The following is a 6,253-nucleotide window of genomic DNA, read 5'->3' as shown; positions in this document are numbered from 1 at the left end:
AAAACAAGGAGAAGAAAGGACCACCATCCCTCTTGTTGTTTGTGAGAAGGATTAGAGTTGAGAATATCCACCGGCTAACGTTAGATCTTTGATTGATTTAACTTGAAATGGAGTTTGGCTGAAATTCCTGCTTAATTTACGACAAGGTTAGAAAAAAAATTGCCAACTTTTGTCATGGACAAATTTGTAACTACCGCGAGGGGTTAATTTGTCTATGAAGTCTTAGCAGTTCCCATTGGGGAGTGTATTTTATTATTTGACGGCAATAACTTTTAGGTTTTGTTTGCTACATTACTTTTTTTTTTTATCAATTCAAATAAATTTAGTAAATTCATAAAAAAATTATTTTCTTACGACTCATAAAAAATTCGAACTCTATCAATTAAAAGAGACAATTTTTTGTCACTCAAAAAAACTTATAGATGCTTCGTATTTGACTCGCTTTGATTGTTTAATTCCTGATTTTTTAGCTGATTTAGAGTTTAGATGGCTACTACTTTCCTATCTACCTCGATAACCCCAGCTCTCAAAAACAAGAGACAAGGCCCATACAAGTTGATCCAAACTGCCCCGGCAAGCCCCTTTTTCTGTATTAAAAATAATAATAATAATAAAAGGATGATAGCTTCATAGTAAACATGAAAGAAGTCGGGGTTTATTGCAAGACCTGGTAACAAATGATTGTAAATCGCCCTTAAATCTTAACAAAAATATAACCTAAACAAAGCCCAAGCTCCCAAAATTAACATCAAAGATGCATCAACGGGATTCATGCCTTCCTCAAGGAAACAATAATTTCTTTCCAAAAAATGGCAAAAGAGTTGCATATAAAACTAGTGTGGATAATGTTTGGAAATGAGTGTAGAACCGGTTAAACCTGAATTGGTTGCACATCACAACCCTACAGTGTATGGGAAGAGAAAAGCAAACAGCAGGAGCCAGCTACTTCCATAAGACAAGACTGGTAGCTTCTGCCCTCCACCTTTAACTTCTTACCTAACCAAGAAAGAAACCTTTTACTAGGTTTAGGCTACGAATTTTTCCATTCTAATTTGGAGCTAAGTGACCAATTAGTTGCATCATAGACCAGACATCGCTACCTTAAACACAAGTGCATTGTTACGGAAATTAATTTTGCAGGGTAAAAGACTTCAATTTCCTGCCCTGCATTTCTACCGCTAGACTAGCAGCTGTTGAAGCCTAACATGCAACACATTTATCACAATATTGATTGATATCCTCCAGTTTGGTTAGGAGCTTTTTTGACAAGCAACAGTATTTTCATGGTTCTAAGCATCATAGCATGCATAATTTCCATAGGACAAAAATCAAGAGAAGAAGAAATTTCAACTTCAATTTGCAATGAATAAATCCACCATCTTTATTGTTTCTTGAAGTGAAGGCAAACTTGCTTTGCCAGTGTTGAAAATCCGAAGGTATTTGACATATCTATGTATGGCATTTAGTTTGTGAGTGAAAACCCACACAGAAAAAAGGAAAAAAAATTATTAAAGCTCAGGTCTAATTACCTGTTTAGCCCAAAAAAATAAGGGAGAAACCCTACTCCTTCCGGTTAGAATGGAACCTTTTCCCATTAGATCTCTAAAATGGCTAATTGCAATGGCTAGCCAATTCTCAGCTCCTCCAAAACAAAATGGAAAGCCCAAAATCTTCCAAGCCTTCACATCCTACAACTGTATATACACTATTGACATCCAACAAAAAGGTCAAGACCTACTACTATTGAAAGCATTATGAAACACTGCCTAAAACTCTCCTTTGCTTAGATTTCTGTTCTGTGGTAGCCTTGATGGGTACTTGACATCTAACTTGATCCTCAAATTACCCTTCCTCCCAGGTTCTTCCGAGATAGGCATTCCTTCATTTGGAACCACGATCTCAGCACCAGGTTTGATGAAATCAGTCAGTAGGATCATGAGGTTCCTTCCATCCAGGGTAATCAGGTCAAGAGTCTCACCAGTGAGGGCATCCAGCAGTGAGATCTCCTGTTGATGACCAACTCTTTACCATCCTTCTTATAAAGAAAGAGAATGTGGCTTCTCCGATATCACAAAGATAACATCAGAAGGAATTATACCAGGCTCCTCATTACCCTTCTCAGGAACTGTGATCCTGTGCCTCTTTTCCAACCAGGTTTTATTTCAATAGTCAATATCTCCTCAAGAGTCCTAACTTACTGTAAGAAAGTGGCTCGACTGTCAGGCCAAAGTAACAGAGGGAAGCATTCATGCAAATAACACCATAAAGACCAGTATGGAAAACGAATAGAAACAGATAAATGCAACACCAGACCTAGTGCTATGAAATGAATGCGTTAGTTTATCTCTCTTTTTCTTCAAAACTGAGAATACTAAAAGAATTCATGATTACTTATTCAGTTGTTCTACTTCTCTAGATGATCTTGAAAGGTAGCCATAACTAACCAATGTGTTGTAAAAGCATAGAATAGACGAGTAGCTCTTACTTCATTGCATATGTTGCTGTAGTAGGCCACAAAAGAAAATCAAGGAGATGAATACCACTTAGGTTACTAGTGAAAAAAACGAAAAATAGACACTAGAAATTTTCTAATATGCACAATCCCTGAACCCACCTCATGAAGACAAGTAGAACTAAAATGTAGTTAACTAACATGCAAAGCTCTAGCTCATCTTAAATTGTTCTACTGATCTTCTACAAACATTCTTGGGCTTTTTATTTTCTTCTCCATTATTTCTGTTTATTTTCCTTTGCTGTTTAATAAAAGCAAGAGTAACTTAAGCTGTAAATATACTATACAAAAAATCACCTAAGTCTATTATATATTATAAGAGAATAAACACTAAGCGCCAAATAACACATTCTAGTAACATAGAGGAAGAAATGGTACTGATCCTAATCAACTTCTAATATGCATGGAAGGCCTTTGATTAAAATGCTTATATAACAACTCACTTAAATGGATTTTAATGTCCAAGTTGGGAGAATGTGTTGTTGCTCTAAGGCCTAAGATTTCAGAGGGGAATACACAAGAGACTATAACCTGTTCGCAGCATGACCAAAGACTGTCCCAATGTTAGTAGATAATCACTTTTTTGTGGGGGCTTTGGTAGGAAAAGACCTGGGGTGGGGGGTGTTACAGGTACTTTATTCATAACTCATAAGCCATAAGAGCAAAGAGTATCTTAGCTTCATTTGGCACTTTAGAAAATTAAATTTGTAGTAGCACTTACTCCTTGCATTAGCAAATTACTTCAGAAGCAAAGAAGGTCATCTTTGGTTTGGGTAATCCTGTTTTAAAACCTACCCGTACATCTAAAACAAATTAAATGATGCCACCTCAAACCAACTACAAAAGCCAAGACAGAAACTATTATCTATGCCAACCCAAAAGGGCAATGAGACATGTTATCATAATCCATAAATAGGAAGAGGTGGGTTGGCTGTTGGTGTATGTAATGGTTGTTTACCTCATCAAAACCATTTTTATCCCACAATATTCTCCTTGCTTGAAAATGAAACACAATTATTCAACTCCCAGAACCTTTGCTTTAGAGACTAAAATGTCCTCACTATTGCATCTTAAGGTCTAGAAGAGATAAGTGCGTTACAGAATTTAAAAAGTGAGTTGATTGAGGAGATTTGGGTGACTTATGTCACTAGGTTCACTGGTAAAGTTCTTCTCTATTCCCAAACAGCACCCTCAATAACAACGTATATCTGTCAAGGCCATTATGGCAAAAAGTGAAGGAGCAAGCTGTGAAGTTCTAATATTTGATGACCCTTAACAGGAATTCCCTTATTATGAACAATAGGAGGATTGAGGGCAGTAAAGCTTGAACTTAATATCTCTAACCACCCCGCAATACACAAAGTGACAATGCCTAACAAATTGAATAACCTTTGCATGCCAAGAGCTAATCTCACAAAGCATAGTTTGATACTTCTTATTGTCACCAAGAAAACAGAAGAGGACTTTTCCTTCCTCGATTCAACCATGCAAGGCAACGACTCCTAACAGCATAGAATTAAGTAAGAAGTGAAATGGCTTGAGTTGACCAGTATTCATAGTAAACACCTTGAAATATTTTGTAAGAAGATCATTCGACCATAAATAAAACCATCCTATAAAAAAAGAAATCTAATTAAAAGAAAAAGAAAAAGAAATCATGTAGAACACATTGTCCTTTTCACATTGACGAAATACTAATTTTTAAGAAAAATATCTAGATTTTAGAGCATTGTTTGTGTACTCTTGTCTATTTAATGTCAAACACGTGTAAAACATAAAAATTTTCGTGACAAATTCATGTCGACACGCCAAACAGGAAACACATTTTTTGGTTTTTCTAAATCCATATGCAGTTTTTGCTAAAATTTTAAATCGTGTTGCTTTCATATATTTTTTTTCGTATCATTTTTGTGTGATGTCAGTGTGCCATATTCAAAATTGCCTGGTTTGCATGCCAAATAGCATATAGCTCAACTCCAATAGAATCATTTCTGAAATAGAAAAGAAAGAAAATCATTTGCAGCCTTTACAATAACTAACTAAAGATAAACTAGCATCGCATGCCATTGACCAATGAAAGGGTTATTTCTACTCTAATAAACATTTCATTATCAAACAACAAAAGTCTCATCTTTTCACTACCATAAACTTAATTCCAATCAAACTAAAAATGAAAATTCATACTATACGCATGCGTATCAATATTCTAATCTCATTTTGATTTACCCATAATTTTTAAAATTAAAAAGCAATAAATTTGGGGGAAAAAAGGGGCTTGGCTTACCCGGAAAGCTAAAAATCATTCCTCGAAATCCTCGTTTTTTCTTCTTGGCACCTTTACAAAGCTCTTCCAAGCTACAAGGCAACACATTTTCCACAGCAGCCGCTTTTCTCATTTCTCCATTACTACTGCTGCTGCATCTCCCGTAACCATTATTATTTCAAAAATACCCTTCTCTAAACCCTCTATTTCCCTTCTACCCCCTCCTCCACCATTTGCTTCCGCCCCAAAGAGCTCCTCGTAAATATCATCCGCCACCCTCGGGTTACTCTGAAACGACCCCCCATTGGGCTGCCGCTGCCTCTGATTATTATTATTATTATTATTATTATTATTATTATTATTATTATTATTATTATTATTATTATAGAAATGGCTACCACCGCCCCGATACAAGGCCGACGTGGAAGCGTAAGATTGATTGGGAGAAGAAGAAGGCGGGAATTGTCCGCATTTAAGAGCCTCCTGGCCATAAAGATCGTAGATCTGTCATTTTTGCGGGTTGGACAAAACATCGTACGCCTCGGAAATAAGCTTGAATTTGGCTCTGGCTGGCTTCAGCTTGGTGTCGTTTGTAAGAAGGGCTCTTGTCGGGGTGCCAAACCATGGCTAGCCTTTTGTAAGCTTTTTTGATCGGTGGCGTGTCGTTTCACTTTCAGAATATTGTAATAATCAACGCCCATGATTTAGTTTCTTCCTTTTTTATATATTTATTATTTTGGTTCTGAATTGTGGGATGGTGGTGGCGGAAGTTCACGGAAAAAGGAGGGAGAAGGGTGTGAACTGTGGAAGGGAAGGAAAGGTGGATTTTGGAAATACGGTAGGGAAGACAACTATTTTTGGGCCTACCACTTAATGCCCATTTTTTTTTATTTGAGGTTAAAATATTCAAAATTTTATTCATTGCAGCCACTTTGCTGGTTACAATTCTATTTTTTTACGTATTCATATTTTAAAGGCTTAGAGATCAAAAGAATTTTGAACAAAATATCATTTACTAATTAAATTGTTAATATTTTATTATAATTAATTAAGTTTTTCATATTCAATTTTTATTAAATAAATCCAAATTGGATGAAAAATAATTAAATGAAAAATAAATTCGTTATTGCCGTTACAGTAAAATCCACTTAGATTTTAAATGCAAATGTAACACATGACGTGAACAAAAAAAATATATCGTGGCAATAAAATGATCTATGTGGGATATGTCCCTGGAAGCACATATGACAGCAGGCTATTGGTTAAAAAAATAATAAAAAAAAATGATAAAAATCTCCATTAGCAGAAAATAAAGAAACAAATAGTAAATTTTTGAAATCCTTAAAAAATTAACCCTACACCTTTACAATCCCTAAATCTTTGAAATTCTTAAAAATCAATCCCTAGTTTTTTAATCTAAAATTCCTATAAAGAAATCAAGCAACCAAAATTGAAAGTTACCAAATTGTGAAAGTGAG

At 35.3% G+C, this 6,253-nt stretch overlaps 1 pseudogene across 1 annotated transcript; it reads right to left on the bottom strand.

Moving 5' to 3' along the window:
- Nucleotides 1-1,356: 1,356 nt before the first annotated feature.
- Nucleotides 1,357-5,694, bottom strand: LOC111274901 (uncharacterized; annotated as a pseudogene). Its single transcript, XR_016329307.1, has 2 exons — nucleotides 4,797-5,694; nucleotides 1,357-4,503 (listed from the first exon to the last, which is right to left on the bottom strand). The product of XR_016329307.1 is annotated as an uncharacterized LOC111274901 (transcript).
- Between the last annotated feature and the right edge of the window lie 559 nt (nucleotides 5,695-6,253).

This window comes from Durio zibethinus, chromosome 17 (genome assembly GCF_047325235.1).
Source record: "Durio zibethinus cultivar Kanyao isolate XHJ-2024 chromosome 17, ASM4732523v1, whole genome shotgun sequence".
NCBI classification, from domain to species: domain Eukaryota; kingdom Viridiplantae; phylum Streptophyta; class Magnoliopsida; order Malvales; family Malvaceae; genus Durio; species Durio zibethinus.
Note: the sequence above shows the minus strand (reverse complement) of the source record. Positions and strands in the feature narration are given on the sequence as shown.